Source organism: Podarcis cretensis (genome assembly GCF_951804945.1).
Source record: "Podarcis cretensis genome assembly, chromosome: 4".
Classification (NCBI taxonomy): Eukaryota; Metazoa; Chordata; class Lepidosauria; order Squamata; family Lacertidae; genus Podarcis; species Podarcis cretensis.
In genome coordinates, this window is record NC_137173.1 from 47,121,142 (window position 1) to 47,145,750 (window position 24,609).

Here is a 24,609-nt window from a genome sequence, read left to right on the forward strand (position 1 = left end):
GACAAATAATGACAGGCTTTCATAGCACATAAATAAATTCTGTCAGTAAGAGCGATATTCAGAAATGCCCTGCACATACAAACGTGCAGTTATTTATCACAGTGACCAGAGATGATCAAATTGTCTAACACAAAATAAAGTGGAAATGGTTCTTCCAATTTGTGGCCCATAAAACTCTTATTAATGATAAAAAGTAGGTTATTGGCTATATTGAATTCAGTTGAGCCAATATGCATTAAATGATGAAACAAAAATTAAAGTGATGAAAATCATCCTCTTCTCCTTCTTCATAGTGTAATAACCTTTTAAATCATGCTTGACATTTGTAAGTTGAGGGAGCTGGCAGGTCTGTGAAATCTGTAATATATGTGGTAAACCTTTTCTGGGGCAGTAATCTCACTGCTCTGTCTAATGGTTCTCACTTCACATGGTCTACTTGTCCCCAAGAGACATATCTGACTGCATTTTATCCAAGGCACAGGATGCTAATATTTCTTATCATGAGGAAACAAGAGTGTGTCTGCAAAGCAATGACTACATGACTAGAGGTAAAACTACAAACCATCCTTTTGCCAAGATTTTTATTTGTTTGTTCTGCTTTCCGCAGGACAATAAAATTTGCAACACCTTGAGGTTTCCTTCCCATCCTAGGGCAACGCCACACACAACATGGCAAATCTATTTACCTGATACAAGTAGCACATAGCAATATATTCAGCTGTACTATTGCCTCGTCACCAGTAACACTCCAAAGGCAAAGTAGATGTGAATAGCATGTGTCTACTTCTGACCCTCATTCTTAATAAGATATATTTTAGGTGTAAAAAGGAAACATTAGGCATAAGTTTAAAATGGAATTCTGAACTTAAAGTCAGTTACCTCCAGTTATCTCTTCATTTCCACATAGATAGATACTACAAAAAAACATTAACACTATGGACATGTAGATAGTGCTTGTAGGCAGAATCCTTCCAACATCTTTGGTTTCTGTTTCCAAGGAAGGAAAATGATCCTAACTCAAGGCTTAGTAATTTCAAGGGTAGATCATTGCAATGCATTTTTATATCAAGCTCCCTTCAAAAAGTATTAGGAATCTGCAGTTGGTACAAAATGTGTCAGTCAAGTTGTGAATTCTCATCATTCCAGTGTTTAAAGATCTATGCTGCTTCCAATTTTGTTTCTAGGCACAATTAAAAATGTTGGTGTTGACAGTCAAAAATGCTGGTGTTTATGGGTCAACAGTTGGCCAATGAAGCCCTGAATTGTCTAGGGCTTGATCACTGGCATCTGATTTTGAGTTCAGAAACTGGGCGAGTTGTCACCAAAGACAAGACTTCTCATTAGTGCTGTCCAGATACAGAGATGCTTCCTTCTTAGAGCATTAAGATAAAGTGTTATTTTTGAACTATGCAGTGTGCTGCTAGCTTTATTTAGTAGTTTAACCATAGTATATTTATTTCAGTTTAACTGACCTTTTAAAAAACTACCATGTAGCAAATCTCAAAGGTGACTGTTTTAATCAATCAATTAATTAAACAACTTCTGACTCTGAAAGTAATTTGCAGTATTTAATCATATTATAATAGACAGGATTTAATATACTTTTGACACAAAAAAACCACTTGTCTACTTTTGGAGCACATCTATTGACTGTTCTATCAGTTCAACATTTTGTAAAGTCAAACCTGGGTTCATTCCCCATTCCAAATGACCTCACAGGGATATTGCTTGGTTTCTGCATGTGAGGCACTTGCACATTACAGCGATAAGCTCATGTAAAGCATTCTGATTAGATGGAAGAACAGCATACAGCATAGTTTAAGTCATTCAGGTCACTGCATACAGCCCAGCAATTATTATTTTCCTCAGCATGAAGTTGGTTTCCCATGCAGAGCCAAAGATGATAACGGGGCAATTACAATATCCGCTTATATCCACCTGAAAAAAGGTCTGTTACTTGAGACTCCATAGCTAGTGCAAAAATAAATCCCTTCCTAAAGGAAGGGTGAATGTACCTCTGCAAAAAAAGGTTCAGATTGCAGCACTTATCTTTAAAACTAACTGTTCTATTTCCAGCATGTGAAATTACCGTAAAGAAAGTAAACTAGATGCCACAGAACAACTAGGTCATTTATGTAGTAACAAAGGAAGGAAATGCAAAAGGACTCATTTAGTGGGATTTTTTGAGTGTTAGAAACAAACATATAAAACTGTAAATGTATTCTTTCATAAATGGGAGATTTTACAGGGAGAATATATGACACAAGAGTGAGCTGGTTTGGGGCAATTATACACACAACATACAACCTTTTCTGTATATAAAAAATCCTTGCTATTTCTTCAGCTTTGTGGTCACTGAACTACTGCTGTCATATGATTAAACAATAAATGAATTGAATTAAAGCAGTTAAAAATGACACTATTGTCCTGCAGAAGCCACTATCATAAGAAATTAACAACTGACCAACCTTCTAGCTGATTGGTTGACTGATATAACTGATCACACAGTGGGAATTTAACCTCTTTCAGACAGGTTCCAACCTTCCAAAAGATCAGGCTCAAAACTGGGGCAGACAATTAGATGTGCAAATGGATAGGGAAGTGTCGTTCATGACACAAACTTTTGCTCAACTTTCGTTGGTATGTCAGTTGCTACCTTTCTTGGAAGAGTGTGATCTGACAAGAATTATCCATGAATTTTTAACCTCTATGTCAGTCTTCCCAAACCTGGCACCTTACAGATGTTTGAGACTACAGCTTCTGATTACTGATTACTAAGTGATTACTAAGATCCAGCATGGCTTTCTCAAAAACAAGTCATGCCAGACTTCCGGGTTAGCGCCTCCGGCAATGGCGGAATTCCTCTGATCGGGAGGAACTTGCTCCATGGAATTCAGGGTCTGGCCGCCACGGCGAAGGCGGAGACCCACTAAAAATCACAGGTGGGAGAAGCCTGTGAATGTTGGATTCGGCTGGCACCTTTTGCACCTCCCCTACTCGTGGGGAGACCCGGTTTCAGGGATCCGGAGTGATGTGGGGTGAGTGGCGCAGTGCTTTGAATTGACTGCTTCTTTCACAGAGTGAAGCCGCATTGCTGTTGCCGGAGAGCGCTGACTTTTTCCTGTGGACAATTTGATTCTAAACAACTACCCGTGAGTAGAACGGAAAATTGGATTTTTAAACGTCTTAATTTGGCACCGAAACGGGGAGGTTTCAAACAGGAAGTCTGCCTTCCCCTTTTGTAAATAGATTGAAGCAAAGAATTTGCAAGCTAAAGTCTTGGAAAGTCCTATGTAAAGGATTAAACTTCCATCGGCTAAAATCATTAAACCCCCCTTGGAGGCAGGAGAAGAGGGGGGAAATTTTGGATCACGTAAGCCTGCAGGAGATAGTGAAGAAAGTTGGATCACCATCGCTCTGAACCTGGAAATGGACTGCTAGTAAGACTGACGTTTTTGGGAAAGTTCATTGACTGTGACAGTTAGTTAAATAAGAGAAATACATTGCTTGCATTGTCTCCTTCTGCGTTTAAAAAGGAGTAAAAGTAGCTGAAAATTGAAACTAATTTTACTGCTTGAACTGTGCTTAAAAGGATTGATACAAACAGAAATTGTTTCCCTCTAGAGGGAGCCTTTGAAATTGTTACAAGAGTTGGGCTGGTGGAATCTCCAGCTGCAAGAGAAAACCGTGAGATTGACCTTGGATTGCTTGAGAATGTTGACAGAAAAAGCCTTAGTGATTGCACTATGCAAGATAAGTGAGTCATTGGAACAGCTCCACAAGAAGACGGATGTGATGAATATTAAAATTGATATTTTGGGACAAAAAGTGACTAATTTGGGACAAAAAGTGAACATCTACACAGAAACTATTCAGGAACCGATACAGGAATCTACCTTGACATGCCAAATGGTGGAGAAAGCGAGGGAGAAAGTTGTGGTTGTTGAACCTAAAGTAATACAAGTGGAGAGGGAGAGAGCCCCAGCCTTACAGAGGCAATTTGATGATTACAAGTTGCTGCCCTCTATGATTGAATTCAGAGAAAGTCAGATTGGAACCCTGCTTGGACTGGAGAAGGAAAGTTGGATAGATCACCTCATGCAGGGATTTACTGACCTTTGGGATCTGGACCTGGGTCAGGAGAAAATTGGAGTTGTGGGGACCTGCAGATTTGGAGGGACTTTGAAACACGTCCTGAAATATCTTTTGGATTTTAGTTTTAACCACGGAGATGTGGATGACATGTCGAGAAGGAATAAAAACATTGTTAGGTTGGAGCTCCCCCGAGACCTACTCTTCAGCATCAAAGAAAGGAAACTAAGAACAAGATCAGCAGAAGACAAAGTAAAGTGTATGTATAAATACGAAGAAGATTTGCAGAAGGGACCTGGAAAAGAGTTAAGAGCCTCGGACAGAAGATCACCAGGTTGATGGACTATATGGAATTGACAGAAATGACTGGCAGAATCCGAGACCAGGGAGAAGAGACGGCGGAAGAAGATTGGAAAAAGTTTAAAGTTTATTTATAGAAATAGGGTAAAATTAATGAGTGTTAGAAAAATGTTGGAATGAAATTATATGGCCTTAGTAGAAGTGTTATAAGGAGTTAAGCATAAATAAGTATTATAGTATTAATGGAAATAAGGTTAAAATAAGTTAAGATATTTATATGACAGAAAATAGTGAAAGATGGAAAGGATTTGCTGAAACAATTAATAGAAGTGGAATACAAAAAGGGAGGTGAGAGGAAGTCGATGAAACAAGGGAATGAAAGATAAGGCATTGAAATGGTATGATGTATGTCTTTAAATTGTTTTTGTTCTGTTTTGTTTAGTTTAATGCATTAATGTTGTGTGGTGTATTGTTTATATATTGTATTGTATTGTTTTTTCTTTCTTTTGTTTTTTCTTCTTTTTTCTCCTTTTCTTTTTCTTCTTGTTCGTAAGGTTTAAAAGCAATAAATATTATTTTTAAAACAACAACAAAAAACAACAACAAGTCATGCCAGACGAATATCTTATTTTTTTTATAGGGTGACAAGCTGGTGGATCAGGAGAATGCTGTGAACGCAGAGTATCTTGATTTCAGTAAGGCTGTTGACAAAGTCACCTATGATATTCTTGAAGAGAAGCTGGTAAAATGTAGACTGGACAAAGTAATTGTTGGGTGGATTTGTTGGTGGTTGACTGACCAAACCCAAAGAGTGCTCATTAACAGTTCCTCATCATCCTGGAAAAAGGTGACAAGTGTGGTAATGTAGGGTTCTGTTCTGAAATTAGGAAGAACTTTCTGACAGTAAGAGCTGTTAGGCAGCGTAATGGACTGCCTTGGGAGGGAGTGGACTCTCTTCTCCTTCCTTAGAGGTTTTTAAGCAGAGGATAGATGACCATCTGTCATGGATGTGTTAGCTGAAATTCCTGCATTGCAGGGAGTTGGACTAGATGACCCCTGGGGATCCCTTCAAACTCCACAATTTTATGGTTCCATGAGTCTACCATCCCTAATCATTAGTCATGCTGATTGGGACTGAGTGCAGCCTTCAGGCTGAGAAAGCTCCCCATCCCTACAATCTATTAGTTTTTTTAGCTCAGTTACTAGAGTATGAGACTCTTAATCTCAGGGTTGGGGGTCTGAGTCCCATGTAAAAGATTCCTGCATTGCATGGGCTTGGACTAGATGATCCTCATGGTCACTTGCAACTCTACAATTCTATAATTTTATGATACCATATGCACAACTTTTGCAGGGTAGATTTCCCCCAATATCAAAGGCATGTTGCTTGGTAACTTGCTTAACTCAATTAATATGAGAAGAAGAAAGAACAAACAGGCAATAATTGCAACTAGTAATTTTTCCTATGATGGTACTTTTCACATAATTAGAAAAAAAATAGCTATTATAGTGATCTGCCTGCCAATTATTTCAGGATGATAAGACAAATCCACATCCTGTCCATTATTTTAGGAGGATAAGACAAATCCATTGAAGGCTATGAGCCAAACTATGAATTACTATGGGTTATGGCACCACATACAAATAGTGTGGTTTAATTCTGCTTTGTAAGTAGCTTTCTCTTGCTTATCAATCTCTCCAGGGAAGAGAGGGCTGTTATAAGCATTGTCTTTAATTTATCTCATGTGTGTTGCCTAAGTGAAGAGCAACACTTATGTAACATCTTAATTGTATAACTCTAAAGGCTGGTGCTAGTAGTTACAAAAATGCTAATAGCAAAGAAAGGTTGCTTGCTATTAAGGCTCCCTAATTACTTTCTAGAAGAAACAAACTGTCCCCCCCCCAAAAAAAACCCCCAGCCAATTGACTAAATATTTTTAAAGCAACAAGAGTAACACAGATGTCCTTTAACTCTCTTGGCAACACTGAATATTGTAGTTAAAAATAAGAAACAATGCTCGTTGAGCATTCAGCTTTAAGAGGCAAATCCAGGACTAAAAATTCACTATACTCATAAAAAATTAAATATTTATTGGTATTTTATAAACTCAAACTTTCATGGAAGCCACTGAGAAAAACAATGTGCTATACCTCCAGCTTAAAATATGAATACCAAATTGCTCTGTATTCCTAACAAGTGGGTCAGACCTTTAGGGTTGAATAAAATGCTCTATTAGTACACGTACAAAACTGCTATGCTAGGTGGCTGTTAAAAAGAATGCTAGATTTATGGAGCAATTCTAACTGAACCCCTTACCTGCACCACTAAAGATTTGGGATGCTTTGAATCTACTACTGATAGTGTTCCAACTGACCCTACAAGGCCCTAAAATGGTGGTGAGGGGCAAAGCAGTGCAGCAGACAGTTGGGTACTAAGCCTGCCCATTTGCTAGACAGGAGTTGGCAGTGGCAATGGCTCTACCATACCAGACAACCTGGGGGGGGGGGAGTTGGGTTGCAAAATCTATCATTCAACAGTGATAGTGAAAATTAATAAATTAGTACAAGCAATGTATATAAATGCTATTAAGTTGTTTGCCATTATGTCGTGCCGATGTTTCCTATTAGGACCTACAACTTGTATTTTCATGCTTTTAATTCTGACCTTTCTTCAGCTGGTAAGAAAATACACCATTTAAACCTTCAAACCTTGCTATAGAATAAGCAACAAGAAATCAGAATGAGAAATTATTTTAAAAGCAAGTTTCTATAAAACTGCTATTTATATTATTTATTTACCTGTTAACAAATTTTTATTAATTACTTCAGGATGCTTAGCAACCTACAGGCTAATCCTACACATGTTGGGACGTATGTATCACTGCATTTCATTGGGACTTGTTCCCAATAAGTGTTAGTTAGGATCAATAAATGTTCTGGGATAATAGTCTGCATATATAGCACAATTCAGTCAATATGAAGTCCGCTGGAAACCTCAATGAGAGTTAAATGCTTGTATATTGGAATTTTTTTACTTCTTTGGAATTCAGGCATGCCTGAGGGCCAGTTTACAATGTGATTTTCTGACATATGTTTTCATAAAAAGTGATCTGGTTCTGCAATCATGTAAAGAAGCATATCAAGTTAAGTGGAAATACACTGGTATGCCTTTTAATAATAATGATCTGGGGGTCTCCAAGAAGTAATACAACTATTGTAGAAATGACTATCGAAGTATTCTACAGATTTAAGCATTATATTACATATAAAACAACACTTAAGCATCGCTGCACACCATGTAAGGAGCAGGGCAAAAGCTTTTACTTCTGTTGAACCGCAGCTTATCACTGCACTACAACTGCTAAATTATAGTTCATTTTAACTATGGTTTGTTGAAACAAGCAAAATTCAAATCAAACTGGCTTAGGGTTTGGATATAAATCAGTTTTAGGTTCTGAAAAAGGACTAAACTGTGATTTAGAGAAGTTAAAACTTACAATCTCCTTGTGATGGCATACAAGGAGGAGTGGGGGGAGTACAGCTTATAAGCAGGAGACTCACTGCAACTAATTCCTGTAACACCAAACCATGATTTATCATCATTTCTTTAAGCGGGCATAAAAACAGACCAAAAAAAGCCACATGAATCAGCGCTGGCTTACCCCAAGTGTTTAAAACTAGAAGAGTGAATTTGTGAGACAATCTTCTGCCACCTTCTTGTGGGGATTCATATGATTCTTTTTGTTGCTCATGTTTCATATCCATGGAAAGACTAGAAGGTCTAGTCTCATGATATGAAGTGGGACTTATGTAAAACAACTTTATATTAGCACTGCATGAAATGTTTATACTAGCTCCCAAATAAATAAATGCAAATAAAGTTTTACATGTATGCAAAGGGCATAGTAGCTTCAAAAATGCTATGAATATCTATGGCTTAGAAATCAGCCGTTTAAAAAAAATAAATATTCAGAAAATCTTTAATTGTGTATTCATCTATCCATCTGCTCAAATGTATACTCTTTGAAGTGCAGGGGGCCTGTAGCATTATGCTACGACAATTACCGTATTTTTTGCTCTATAAGACTCACTTTTTCCCTCCTAAAAAGTAAGGAGAAATGTGTGTGCGTCTTATGGAGCGAATGCAGGCTGCACAGCTATTCCAGAAGCCAGAACAGCAAGAGGGATTGCTGCTTTCACTAGGCAGCGATCCCTCTTGCTGTTCTGGCTTCTGAGATTCAGAATATTTTTTCCCCTTGTTTTCCTCCTCCAAAAACTAGGTGCATCTTGTGGTCTGGTGCGTCTTATAGAGCGAAAAATACGGTAATCAAGTTTTAAATCTTTCCTTGCTCTTAGACTCAACTGAATAGCAAAAAGGAGTTACCTAATTCTCCATTCACACAATATACATAATTAGATATGTTCTTTCTCTTTCAACAATATATATGCTCTGTAGGTTTATTATATAGCTTTACAATTTAGTAAAACTTCATCTTCAAATATTATTTATAGCTTTAAAACATGAGGTTATGGATGTAGTTTTATACCAATTTACTTGGGTCTGGGAGTAAGTCCTACTCATTTAAGCTTAATGACACTTTTCTGATTAAACATGTATAGGATCACACTGCAAGTTATAGGAGCTGCTGCAAATTAACAACTGGTTTAACGACGGCTATGTGTCACTGAGTAGCAGTTGCAGCTAAACTTTACATTTGTCTGCAACATTATATTAACTGAATTCTGGTAGTAATTTTATGCAAACATGGATACATTATTTAGTAGTGTAAAACTTTGTCTACTTTTTTCCTAAGATGGCATTTATACATTATGACATTTTGTCCATTGAAACTGAATCTACTTTTTTTCTTATACAATAATGATTAAATGTTTTAATATGAATGTTTAAAGATGCCTATTTATTAAATGAAAATTATTACTAAATGAGAAGCTAAGTATTAGCAGAGGATGGCTATACAGTATGTATGGCTGTTCAAATAACACACAAGGTATGAAATTTCTGAAGGAAAAAACCCTGTTGTCCATCACAGACAGGAAGAAAGTTGGGAAAACAGCAGCAAAAGAATAGAGATGAGTAGAATACTTGGGTGGTCTAGTAAAAAGGATAAGATAAACACAGCACCCTTTTCTATGATTTTTAGTGAAACAATTGTACAGACCAACCCCCAGGCAGATGGACTTTTGTTTCCCAAATTACATAGACTAAACTAACTGTAATGTGGTTTTCTTGACCTTGGAATATATTGTACATTATTATCTCATTTATAAAGGGTCTTTTATCTTTTCATTTCCATGTACTGTATTTGTTTTCTGACCCAAAGATACCACATATTTGTTTTCCTTAACCCCTATTGTCCTCTTTGTTAAGTTCAGAATATGAAGTGGTAGCAGTGTGTACTTTACAACTTATCTATTAAAAGAAGGCCAAATAAACCTAAGCTTGACCCATAACTTTGTAATACCCCAGCATGATTAAATCTTTTGGTTTGTTGCAACTGACACATAATTCAATCAAATACACACCCTGCACAAAGGAAGGGGAAGAACATTGTTTCTAAAACAACCATATTTGAAAAACTTGCAAATGTGATGACTTACCTACTTTTGAAGAGAAAAAGGATTGAAAGACAATAATTTGTGCTTGCATAAGCTTTATTAACACACACAAATAATTGATAATATCAATTATTATTATAGTATTTATTTACTTATTTACTTACTTATTTTATTACCTGAACTTCACCATAAAGCCCCAGGGTAGGTTACAACATTGAAACATTAAAAAATAGTTTAAAACAACTTACAGTACATACCCCTAACATATATAATGTCATAAATATATCTCAGCCCTGCCTGGAAAGGTTACAACAGCTCACATTACCTGACATTATTCATTTGTTTGCTTGTTTAAAGTATATTTTGTAATGACAAGTGAAACATGTAGAGCAGTGATTTGGAAAGGTGTGCTGGTCTACCAACACTGCCTACCATTACTTATAGAATCATAGAGTTAGAAGGGACCCTGAGAATCATCTAGTCCACCCCCTGCAACGCAGGAATATACAGCTGTCCCATATGGGGATTAAACATGCAACCTTGGTGTTATCAGCACCACGCTCTAACCAACTGGGCTATCCATATACAGTACTTATAAATTACTGTGCATAGACAGAGCAGTCTAATAGCCTTTATGAGTTAACCTGTGCACCTGTCACCAGAAACAGATATGTCACTGCAAATAGCACAGCATATTCAAGCAATCTTCTCACAACATTTGAAGTCAGTTTCATATCATCAAAAGGGTGTTTCTGATCCGTATCTGCCTTAATTAATTTAGTTAATATTATTCACTCATATAAAATAATTTTATCTCAGTTTTCAGGCACACAGGTAGATCTCCACAACACATTGCAAAAAGGTTACAATAATAACATTAAATACAAAGCTAAAAACCAGAGCCAACTCACATAACTCACACCAAGGAAGAAAAAACAGCCATCTAAAAGATTTGTGAAAAAAAGATCTCAACAGAACACTCAACTGCCAACACAAAGGAAACTAACCAGTCTTTCCAAGTTAGGCAGTTTCAGATCCCACAACCACTCCACATCGCAGCAATCTGGACTTCCAATGACACAGGACAAGATCTCAGATGCATTATTCAGTAGATAGGCAGCCCACTGTGGAACAATGTGGTCCTGGTTATTGATAATAACCAAAACTTTGAATTGTGCCTGAAAATCGAACTGGTAGCATATGGAAATTGCAAATACCAGGCAATATTCTGGTTGGTGAAGACCTATGGAGTGGTTGCTGCAATAATCTAATATGGATGTGACCAAAGCATACTGGTTGAACCTGCAGCTGATTTACTGATGAACCTGCAGCTGATTTGCTCCTCCCAAATCCTTTCAGCTTGCTTAAGTTTGGCTGAGATACTACACCATGCTGTGCTTAAATGACTGGGAAAAAGCAAAATGGTTACAGCCACCTCCACTGGAGCACATGTGTTCTCATTGTGTTAAATAATAGAAATGTATAGGATTTCAGTCTTATTGTCTCAGTGCTCACTATAGTCCCTATATAATTTGTTTCTCTGGGTAATAATTCTATTATATAATATGTTCTCTAGGTTATTTTGGCTTAGTTTGAAAAGCAAACATACAAGAATATTCAACAACCAACTGCAATGGCAATACCATGGGCATATACAGTGGTACCTCAGGTTAAGTACTTAATTCGTTCAGGAGGTCTGTTCTTAACCTGAAACTGTTCTTAACCTGAAGCACCACTTTAGCTAATGGGGCCTCCTGCTGCTGCCGCGCTGCAGGAGCACGATTTCTGTTCTCATCCTGAAGCAAAGTTCTTAACCCGAGGTACTATTTCTGGGTTAGCGGAGTCTGTAACCTGAAGTGTATATAACCCGAGGTACCACTGTATGTAGAAGAGCAACTAAAAATATATCCCCAATGCTTTGATAAAAACAATTAAAAAATCTTATTTTGGAATCAGAGGCAACAAATCTTGACAAATTTATCACCTTTCCAAAGAGCTTTTAGCTTTCTTTATCCTTTTTTCTACTCTTCATTGTTGCTTTGTGTATTTTATTCTGTTTTGTCATTGCCATGTATTTTTATTTTGTTGTTAGCCACATTGATCATTTTTGAGGCAACACACACACACACACACACACACACAGAGAGAGAGAGAGAGAGAGAGAGAGAGAGAGAGAGAGAGAGAGAGAGAGAGAATAATCAACATGCTCTACACACCTCACTAGACATACAACAGATTTTGCAGGTGACTGCCTGGTTGATTGCATGTAGCCTACTGTATGTCCATATTTCCTACTTCAGATCTTCCAAATTAAAAGTGGAAAAACCACAACCCACAGGCTACATGTAGCCTTTAATTACCCAGATGTTAAGAACCCTAGACATTTCCATTATCATTAGAAAAGAAAAAGCAGAATCTTGAAAATAAAGACTTGTAATTCACAGTGTTAATTAAAAGCGCCCCTTAAAAAACCCACAACCTAAAACATACTAATCTCAGTAGGTCAAAGATGACCAGGTAAGCTGGAGAAGCTTATTTAATCAGTAATAATTCTGTGTTGGATGGGTGTAGCCATGCTGCCGCAGGCACAGGTGGTCAGCACATCCCTGTCAATGGTTGGAACCAGCAAGGAACCATAGTAGAGGATTTTGTGCCACAGCAGAACACTAAAATAACAAGATGCCAAAGAATCTGAAGAAAAACAACAACTACACCTCAGCAACTGTGGGATCATAACACTGTTGAACTCTTTCAGAAAACTCAACCAGCAATGTAGTAAGTGACCTGAATAAAGAATTTCTGGAAAGAGGGGTTCCAGTTATGCTTTGATTACAGGCATCATAATCTAAGTTTCCCATGGGTTTGTCTAAATAAATTAGTGTGAAAAATTCCATCGTCCTGGTCCAGTACCTCATCAATATAAAAGGTGTCCAGAGGATTATTTTCTTATGTTTCTGCTATGCTATCCATTCAACTCTTCTTCACACACCCTCACTTAGGCAAAAGGTTTCTGGTCCATGGCTCAGGCTAGGTTACCATGAACTTTGTTCTACAAAGCTAGAATACTTAGAAATTCTGCAACTAGATGGGAAAGTTAGGGGAGGTTATGACCAGAAAGTTAGAGGCCAAATCTTCACTTAGGGTAAGAAATAACCACCTCTTGTTTGCTTTGTCAATTCAACTGCAATGCTATTTTTATATCGCTATTATTTTTCAAAAGTTCATAGTATTATTTTCTATATGAAGATAATATTTTAATTTAAATGAAATACTGAGTAACAATAAACCAATTGAAGCTGAAACAATCAGTTTTGAGTCAGTGATCTATATTTTATTCCCTGACCGTGTTGCTACTGAGCAGTTTGAACCCTTATTAGATCACAAAATTAACAGTTGTGCGCCAAAATAAAATTCAGTATTTGTCTACTTCCGCTTATGCTGTTCTACTCTAAAAATAGCTAAAATAATCAGATATAGAGCAGACTTTGACAGCATATGGGTTTTTTTAAAAAAAGAACTCAACTTTTAAAAATCTGTAACTACAGCTGTTGAGAGCCATGATATGATGAAATAACAATGAAGGTCGCTGAAGTCAGCTACCATGGGGTGAGGGTTATGAAATACTTGTTCTGAAAATCTTCTATTTTCACCATATGGTGTCAGGGTAGGTACTTAAAACTTGAAGAGATATTGTGAAGGGGATCCTTTGGTTTTCATGGAATGTTCATCCATTGTGTCTTACAGTTCATAACAAAAACAATAAAACAAACTAGGAACACTGGTGATTTTGATGGGAAGGTGTAGTTGAAGTTTAGCATACAAAAGTGATGTATCTAATAATATTTCCTACTCTTTTTGCTTGGACAATAGTGTACTCTTAGCCTTCAGGTGCTGGTTCTTGAATACGCTTTAGAATAATGTCGGAAATGTTCATTTCCCAGGAAAGTGCATTGTTAATTAATTTCTTTTTTTAATTACATCAGGCCCTTTTTTTTAAGCCAGAACTCACAGGAACTCAGTTTTGGCACCTTTCAGGTGGGCTCCATTGCCATTATATGAGAACAGGGAAGAGTTCATGGTGAGTTCCGGCACCTCTTTTTCTAGAAAAATAGCACTGAATAACATACACAAAAATACAACCCAAACCCCAGTTATGTTCTACCAAAACCCGGTGCTGCCTTCCATGAAATGTCTTCTTCCACCACCCTTTCCCCCCTCTTTTCAGTCACAATAACAAGGATGGTGTAGATAAATGCAGCTGTTAGGAAGCTGTGTGCTTAAAATAACTTAAGCATGTGGGAGGCCCAAAGGAACAGCACTGGATAAAAACAAATGACTGGCTTTACAGCATCAGAGAGCGAGTCTGATTCTCCTAGGATTCCTCTGGCTGAAGTAAACAAATGGGATCCATAAAAATTAGCATCTCTGCTAAAATCAGCAAAAAATGATGAGTAATTATGGGCTGAGTGCTGTTCTTTTATAAATTATTTCCAATCCTTCCCACAGTTGTTTCCTCTCATTCCACATCCTGAATGATAGCAGGATCAGTTCTCTTTGCCTACCCTACAGATATAGTGTTTATTATTTTGTATTTTAATGTTATAAAGCCAGTGCTTTGTTTTCACTGATTGTGAACTGAATTTTGAGGAACTACATGAAGTACAAGGTGCATCAAAGCATACTTTACCACACTTTTCAAATTGACTTCAATGAAATTTACTTCTGCATAGATGTACATAGGATTGTACCGTATGATCATTCCTTAAATCCTGCCTACTGTGTTGCACTGGGTGCCACACTGGGGGAGACACTTGTAATTGGGCCTGACAACTGGCTATTATGAGTGATGATGAGTCATTGAAGCCCCAACATCACTGGGTACATGATAGGGCCCAATTTCTCCCTTGTAAACCTTCAAACATTCTCTCCACTCCTGGCTGCTACTCTGCCGGTAGTGTGAAAGGAAAACCAAGAGTAATTTCCTCAATTCCGTAACTCTTTGGTGCCAGGAGCAGCAAGAAATATAATTTCCTGAGAATTACAACTATCAATCAGATAACTTATTACTGTTAATAGTCCTTGGAAAATACAATATATTAGTGCTTTGCTCGCCAAAATAGTAGTGCTACAGGCACCAGAGAAAGTGAGGAGGGGACAGAGGCCTCTCTCCTTGCTTCTCTTGGTGTCTGGTAGAGGGACAACAGTCAAGACAGGTAGGTAGGACAGGGAAAGGATATGGAAGAGAAAGAGTTGAACCCATCTTAGACTAGAATTAGAATCTGAGCAGTAGAACTCAGGCATTATAATGCTTTTCTGACAATCTAAGGGAGCATTATAAATCAATGAGAATTATTTTCTGAGTTAATTAAGTTCAATAATTTCTCACATCAAACCAAATTGTGGTGTTAGATGTGAGCCAAGTTTCTACATATTTGAAGAATCAGCAGAATAGTCAAAAGCCAGCTCTACGATTAGGCAGTGTGAGATAGGCATTTCAGGAAATGTCATGAACAGGCATCAAATGGATGCTATCCAACTTATTATTATTGTATTTTTACCCAGAGTGGCTGGGGCAACCCAGTCAGATGGGTGGCATATAAATAATAAAGTTATTGTTGTTGATGTTGTGGTAGCTAAGTTGTTAAAGTAATTTAGCTACTTGGGTACTATGAACCCTGGGACAATGCAAGGAATAGTCCAGCTATGATTTCGATATTTACGAAGACTGCTAATTACTAGCTACAACTGAAATTTGATTATAGTTGATGAGATATTAGCTTTCTCAGGTAACCATGTGGCTTACCTATAGATTTAATATAACTAAAATTTACTTCTTGATCTGTAGTTAGACCAAGCTGATTTCATATACTGTATTTTGACAACTTGGATTTCACAAGGCAGGACAGTAAATAATTTATGCCTCACTTTGCTGTACCTAAGCATAGTAAAATGAGTTAATGAATCACCTGAGAATTTTTCTGTAACAACCTTTCACTTTTAATGCCCTAATTTTCCATATAAGTTTCAGCTGCATAATCATAATTATGGACAACAACAATTTGTCACCCTTATCATTTTAGGTTTTACTGTTTTACAGCTTTAAAATATTCTCAATTTAGTCCATTAATTTAGTCCAAGGTGACAAAAAGGTAAACACAACTGCAAATTCACCAGCATTAACTAGGATTGCCTCTGGGTACCTGTGTCTTTAACAGCTATGGAACAGAAATCCAACAGATGAAACTGGTCCTGTCATCGCCAAGCCAAGGAATGCAATATTTCTTTTGTTTGCAATATTTCCTCCCTCTAGGCAGTTGCTAAATGCACAAGAGCCTTGCACCAAACACAAATACAAAGGCAGACACAGCTTGCTTTGCATTAGCTGAAATACAGTTTCCTGGAAGTGTGAATGAGGTGGGGCTTACTTTTTGAGTGGGTCTAGGATTGCATTGCTAGGCACCTGTAAGCCATGAGAGAAAGTGAAAGAATTGAACAACATTTTGCAATGTCATATGCATGCTTTTCTTAAGGGAGTTTTCAAAATTATGTCTCTGCACTTTGTGGGGTGGGAGGGAGGGGTAATTTGGTATTTAGTGCCTCTGTCAGAGGCTGAATAAGATATTAGGAATTATCCCCCCCCCACCTCACCCCAAACCCTCCCTGACCAATGTGTTCAGTTGTAATAAATTGGGGAAAATCCCTGCTGTATCTACATTAATTTGGCAGACTCTTGCTAACATGTACTGCTGCCTTCCAGAAAATCTTTTATAAAATAGAATATTTTGCCTCTTCCTTAGCACTAGTTAGCATACATAAAGGCTCTTAATAATTGAGTTTCCTATGTCAATGAACAAATTCTCTTTCTGTCTTGTTTGATAGAGATACTGCCTCACTGCAGAAATTCTAATAGAGTTCTACTGTTATATCCCTAAACTAGCAAGTTCTAAATGACCCTGGAAAGTGATTGCTTTTGATTAAGCTTTAATAGCAATTGCGTATAAATTCACAAGTAATTAAGGGGAAATCTACAGGCTTTTGAGCAACTGTGATGCACAGCAACTGCCCAATTCAACTCTTATTGTAGGCTAGCCCCATGTACCATTAGTTGCCTCAGTGGTCAGTAGCCACCACTGTATCTACCTGAAACTTAAGATTTTCCTCAGAAGCCCTGCTAAAGGTGTCCTTGCCTAGGTTATCAGAAGAGGGCCTTCTAAAGTGATGACACCCTGGATGTGGAATGCCCAGAGAAGCTTGACTGGCACTTTCATTATGGTCATTCCACTGTTGTGGGATTTTACTGTTTTAAATAAAAACAACTGCTGTTGCGATAAAAAAAAAGCTTTGATTTATTATCTTTTGGAAAATGTTTAGATATAGCAATACATCTTAATTACTTTATCTAAATGTTTAGTTGTTTAATTAATCACTTTTAGAACACATAGGTTCTGTATTACTCATGTTCCTGAGTCATATTCTATTACTTTGAGTGCAAACCACTGATTTTCATGGAACTTGAAATATTAAGTATTAAAAGAGAAAATCTCATAATAGCAACCATTTCTCTTTTTCAACTTTAATCAGTTCAAATTCAGAAGTCATCTCATTTAAAAAACCCATTCAACACCTATACTTCAGTCATTTTTAAAATAAAGGAATTATTTGCAAATGGAAAAATGAAGCCAATTTTAGAGTGCTTCTGATATGATAGGTTGTAAAACAACCTTCCCCTAGCAAATCCCATTAACATCAGGGTTGTATAAATAGGCTCATTCATTAAAAAATAATAACAAATAAAATAATAGTTATTTGTGGCTACTTGGAATAACTTTGGACCAGAGAGACAAGATCTAACAGAATAGTGAACAGTTTCATTTTTATTTTTTAAGGAGTAAAAATTCAAAACCTATATGCTTTCCCTCCCAAACCCTTTGGGAACAAATGTATAGTGGAATTTAAATTTATGATTGGGGACAATTTATTGGCTTTAAACCTCTTTATCTAAAAAGCTGCTTTAGAATGGCTATCTCCTTTATTTCCACTCTCATATTTTACATGTTCAAACTCAGAATAAAGATCTCTCACATGAGTTCTTCTCAACTCTAATTACTTGACAAAAGAAGGAAAGCTATTTTTTTAAAAGAGAAAGTCAACTGCCAGGAACTGATGAGCATATCAAAATGCAACAGCTCTTCTACATTAAAATAGCTTCAACAATTTAGAAGATCAAATCAATTTTGCTATGGCACAGCTGCTTGCTCTTTCTTAAAGTTGCTATAACTTTAAAAAGTTGTATGCATTTGCCACACAAGCACATAAAAATACACTGGAAATGTATCTCTTTCTGAATTTGCTTCTCCTAGGGTTGCCATATTCTTAAAAGCAAACAAGAGTACACACTTGCTGGTGGGGGTGGGGCAGCTCACGCACTGGGGCATGCCATAGCAGGGCACGCACTGGAGCGACATTGGACTGTGCCAGGAAAGGATGTGGCAAACTTTGAATGCAAAATGGGGGTGCTGCTTCTGCTGCCACCACCAGCTTCAGCACCACCAGGCCCACATGCCTCTTTCCCTTGGTTGGGCTGACCACGGCTGCAGCCAGCTCAAGCCAGAGAAAGAGGCACTCTGGCCTGGCGGAGACGATGCTGGTGGCGAGATGGCAGTGATGCCAGAGGCAGGACCCCAGATCCCCCTTTGATCTTCACTGCAGGCAGCCTTGCTGCAGGCAGCAGTCGCTGCAGACCTTGTGTATGCTCTCCTCTGGCTCCACATGGCACTTCCGCTTTCAGGGCACAGTGGGTCAATGTCACCCGAGCGTGAGCGTGCCTGCCCCCACAAAACCAAAAAACCTGGACATTTAAAATCCTGTTAAATGTAAAAATCCACCCGGACAGGTATGTTGGCCCCCCAAAAGAGGACATCTCTGGGAAATCCTGGATGTATGGCAACCCTACGTCTCCACAAAAATCGTATGTTAGTAACTTAGGACCCACAGTTCTAGTCCAATACATATCACCAGCAAAACTAGAAATCTTACACACAAAATAATGCTGCATGACGCACATGATCTCTGAACTCAGTGTTATGTGTATTAAAATGTATTAAAATATATACAACTATAATTGGACAGTTCATTATAATAAAAAGTAGGTTTGTATCAATGAAGTTTCCCCATTACTTCAAGGACTTCCCCTTGCACAGGACTTCCTCTTCTCCTCTCCCTGCATGCCCCAGATCTCCGGAGGGTTGGAATAACTCCCAGGACAGATTTTTGAGCAGGTACTCAGGGAGAGCAAATTCTGCTGTGCAGGTGAAGGTCCTTGTGCTCATGGGACAACATTTATCAGCACTAATGTAGATTGTCTGAACTAATGTAGCCAATGCTCTTAAAGAAAGGTGGATTCTGATATAAAGCTTTTACAATAAGTTTGCAGAATTTTCTTCATTTCTAGCGTACAGCTGTTGTTGAGGAGGAAATGATATTTTAATAGACATTTCCATCATCACAAAATCTTGAATGAAATATGCCACATAATGGTTTAAAAGTGATTTGTAAACCTGCTAACTACTAAATAAAGATGGAAAGCTTTGTCAAATGGATAGCTAGTCTGTTTAAGTTAGAGGAGATTTTTTGTTCTGTTTTTGGCATTTAGCGAAATATTAGATCAATGCTATTTATGTTAGTTATGATTTTATTGGTATAAGAATGGTCAATTGTCTGCACTATATTGCAGGAACTAGTTTCTGAATGTTGTATTTTGCTGTAATTAATGTACTTCTCACTGAAGCATACAAGTCTTAAAAGCCATTATTAAAGCATGCTGAAACACTTTGGGTACACTCCAGCCAAAAATAATCACATTTAAATTTCATTCATTTTAGTAGGGAAATTAAATACATGCTTAACTTCCTACCTTTTGAAAGCAGTGGAACGTAAAAGCACCTTACTTACTCTTTCTTGATTGTGTCCACAGTATTTCCAGTCTTATTTCTTCTATTGTTTCATTTTTATTCTAATGAACCTAAAGAATATCACAGCTAAGGTTTTTCTTTTGTAAGGAAAGAGTTAAATTATGGAACTGTAAGCCATTAGTTAGAGATTTATTGGAGGAGTTAGAAAGTCTATAGTTCAATATGTGGTGAATGAACAAGGACCAGAGGTGCAGAGACAGAGAGAGGAAGAGAATTCAGTCAAATGATGCCTCTGGGGCTTTGCAACATATGGCCCATCAGTCAAGGGTCAAGCCCCCTCACAAATTGCATGCACTTTACATAGCCATCTGCATCAATAAATTACTGCTCCTCTGTACCACAAGAACTAATGCATGAGCAAGAGGAATCACCCCACTTACAAATGAACTGCTTTATTTATTCGTGTTCACTTTTTCCTTGCACTGTGACCTGCCTTTTTCTTCCCAGATGCAGTTAACATATGAAATCACAAGTTTGTCTTTATTTCTCAAGCTACACTGGAGATAAAGACATGCTAGGTCACGAATGATTTCTTCTGCAAAGTAAAAAATAAGTAATTTCAAATGTAACTTACATACTTTGCTATCTTTCTCTAGTCAGAGCAGTTCTATTTCATTCAGAATAAAAGTCTACTACTGTACTCTGCTACTATTTGGCATCATGCATTTTATGAGCCAGCATACAGAATGATTGGCTTACTGCAAGGAAATAACTTCCCAGTTCTACAACTTAATATTTTCACCCTGTCCTGTAGATCAGCATTGGTCAACCTGGTGTTTTGGATAAATGGTTTGGATAACTCCATGGATAACTATATCCTACCAAACTGCTTTAACAGCAACTTTCTATTTCATATCGCAACCCTTATATTAAATACCTTATTTATTGACGGTGATCATGTCTCTCAACAAAAGGGTTATACAACCCATTGCCTTCACCAACCTGGTGCCCTTCAGATGTTTTGGACTACAACCCCTACCACAGCCCCAACCAACATGTTGTAGGATGCTGGGCCCTTATGGGAGCATGGCCATACTGGCTGGGAGTGATGGGAGTGTTAGCCCAAAATATCTGGGGAGCACCAGGTTGGCAAAGGCTCACTTAATTATTCTTATATAATGCAGATGCCAACAATATTGAATAATGGATCTGCAACTTGAAAATGGACAGCTAGTTTCTCATAATATTTAGGTCAATGCGCATTCAAGAGGCCACATTGTTCATCATCAGTTCTTCATCTATAACAATTATAATAAATTCACAGTGTGATCCTATGCTTGTTTGTGCAAAGGTATGTTCTGAGATCATTGGAATTTACTCCCTGGTAAGTGGGAATAGGATTACAGCCTTAGTGACAGTATTCATGTACAGGTTTGCACAGATACACAGCAAGATTCTTACATATTACTTGTAGTTCTGTTGTATAACAGCAGTTTGTGCTATTGACTCCATTCCAAGTGCCAGAAGCAGATCTGGGTTTGCATACATATACCTAGTTTTTTGTAACAGTAGGTTCTGCTATGTTCTTGCTATGGAAAAAGGTACGGTACTTGTCAGATCAGAAAACCTCAGAAAATAGGAAGTCAATTCTATTGACTTGCACCAAATGAAAGGTGCCATGTGGCATATACTGGGGGGGGGGATTCAAATAATGTAAAGTAAAATGAGTGATTATTAATCACTTAGAAGTATCCAGTATCTACATACTTGTGTCATTTCCAAGTTTCTGAATGTAGTCCAAGTGCATAGAAACTACAAGCTTGCTATTTGCCAACTGCCTTTTGATAACCATCATGAGATGTATTCCTGGTGTCAAACATGAATTTACAACTATTCTGCATTAGTAAGAAATGTCCATGCTCCAAAACATGAAAACTGACTAGACACATATATGAAACTCTGCTGAAATTTCAGGACTGAAAATGGAGATGCCATGAAATTTTACAACTGTGGAAGGATTAGCGGGGGATGACTTCATAGTTTAAAAGAGAAGAAGCAGTCCTCCTGCTTAAGTGGGTATGTGCTTTAAGAAGTCCAAATTGTGCAAACCAAGCGTCAATTAAATTACTGTTACAATTTACCCATAACAGCTAAATTTTTGCTGATTAGAAGAAGCAATATTAAAATAAGTAGTAAGAAGTAAAATGAGAAAAGTAAGTACAGAAAAATATGATTAACAACAACAACAATAACAATTTATTATTTATACCCCTCTGGGCGGCTTCCAACGAAATATTAAAAATACAATAAAACATCAGATATTAAAACTTCCCTAAAGTGTGTAGTTATTTATGCCCTTATTTGAGAGAGAATACAAATGGTCATCACAGAAGTATAAGAATTCCAGATACTACACTTACCTGCCTAGGAACTAGGAACTAGGACCTTGTGCTAAGTTGACTAAACTCACTTTGCCAGTTTAGCCATATTTCAGTTGCTGTTTAGTTTGAATAACACTGTTGTGGCACATCTTTAATATGCAAGTTGATTTTATTTGTTCATATCCAGATGAATACTTTAGTGCAGGCTTCCTCAAACTCGGCCCTCCAGATGTTTTTGGCCTACAACATCTGGAGGGCCGAGTTTGAGGAAGCCTGCTTTAGTGCTTGCATCATCAGCAACAGGCAAATTATCCTACTAATAAAAGTTTATTACAAACACTTTGGCACTGAATGCTGTGTGACAGGTTTCCATTTACTTTTTATCCCAGACAAAGCAGTCAATGATTGAAGCAGTCTTGTGTGAAGTTTAAGACTCCTAGCCTTCACCTACAGCATCTAAGGTGTCTGCCCACTTCTTCATAAACCTTCTCCAGTGCAACCAGATCCTCTTGAGCTTCAGAGAATCCCACTTCTTCCATCTCCTGCATACTAATGGACAAAAGGATGTTTCACATGCATCATGTCAATTGTGTGGTCCAGACAGACCCAGGTCTTGGCAATGGTTGTGGTATGACTAAGGATTATAAAGTTCTCAATGGACTTGGCCAAGTCGCCACCAAGAACTACCACTGAGGACTGGTAACTAATACCTACCTCTAAAACCAGTCGGACACCTGTAAACTTTTGGTTTGGTTTTGATAGTGGCTATAGTAACATTTATATAATTGGGCCAAAATCACTACACTACAATACAACATTCAACAGAAGTATCAGCAATTTGGAGACAGGTTGCTATATGTTCCATCCTACACTTCATATATCAGTGTTAGTGTTGGTGACCAATACATTATATAGGTCAGCAATCAAGATCAGAACAGGTTATTCTTTGAGGCTTGTGAGGTTACAGCTTCTAATACGTTTCCAGATTCTAATATGTTGAATAAGCTAAAGAAAAAAATCTCACCAAGAAGTCAAAGGTCTTCCTGCTCCCTGCATACTTGCATGTCCCACAAATATTGCCATGAATGTTGTCTTCTAATTTGATTGCAATGAAAACTTCCATAGCAGCATTTCCATTAATAGGCTTGACCTCTCATTTAAAGGAAATATCAATAGAAAATTTACAAACAAGATAGCCATATAATGGAGCTTTTAAAACTATACTGAGAATAAGGGATCTAGAATTTATGTTTATCTATATTGAAGCTGTTTATATTTATTACCACAGTGCAGTGATACTTAAGAGAACTATTTCATTAATAGATTGTCCATTTATAAGAAATAATTAGAGAGAGATCTATATTAAAGTGTCTAGTTTAAAGCCATAAAACCAGGTGGATGTCCTAACTTAACCTCTTTCATTGTTAAATGCATTCATTTATTCATTCTCTACATCGAGAGACAGCTTAGGTTTGGATATGTCAATGGATTTACGTGGCCTGAAAAATTCAATCATGCAGCACTGAGCAGTCTCTGAAGTGCTGAAAGTGATAGCTAAACAAAACAAAAATTCTATTAGTAGATATTTCTCTTTCCTGCCTGCCCTTTCTTTTAACAGAATGAAGACAGTATGAAAAACCCAAGGTGTGAGGAAAACATTACACTGTTATAACTTATGCATGAATGTCCACAACTGTTTTTATATGCACCATAAATAAAGAGCATGGAGTTGAATAAAAGCACAGATAAAGGCAATCACAAAGAAGCAAAGTGAGGAGGATAAATACCACTCTCCCTAAAAGAATGTGTTTTACAGCAGCCACTTATCCCTCGAATATATTGGTAAATCAAGTATAATATATATTCTTTGGCCACAGTGTGTTTGGCAAACTGATATCCTGATCCGGCATAATTTTTAAAAGTATTTCTATTTGTCCTTCTGCTGCCATAGTGCATCTCCCAATATGGCTAACAATGTCTATTAAATGAATGAAACTATAATCTTAAGAACCAAGAAGCAGAGGCGCCTTGAGAAACAAAGAATTTTTAACAACACATAATCAAGAGGAAGCGCCCATCAATAAGTTGTTGAAAACCATCACAACGAAAAATGGTCCTTAATGGTGCCCCACTGGCAACTAATGGTGTTCAGAAAGTGTTATTGATTTGTTTATTATTTTTTTGTGATCCTCGGGTGAAGAGCCGTATATAAATCAAATAAATAAATCAAATAAATAAATAAATAAATAAATAAATAAATAAATAAATAAATAAGAAGTGGGAAATTATATAAAGAATGCTTTATCTATCACACCCACCAACTGCACTTCATATGGAGCTAGGATATG

The 24,609-nt window shown here is 37.3% G+C and overlaps 1 protein-coding gene across 21 annotated transcripts in view; it reads right to left on the reverse strand.

The window, feature by feature from the left end:
* ROBO2 (roundabout guidance receptor 2) overlaps window positions 1–24,609 on the reverse strand; it is an 815,523-nt gene that overhangs the window by 259,729 nt on the left and 531,185 nt on the right. The gene's annotated exons all lie outside the window — the stretch shown is intronic.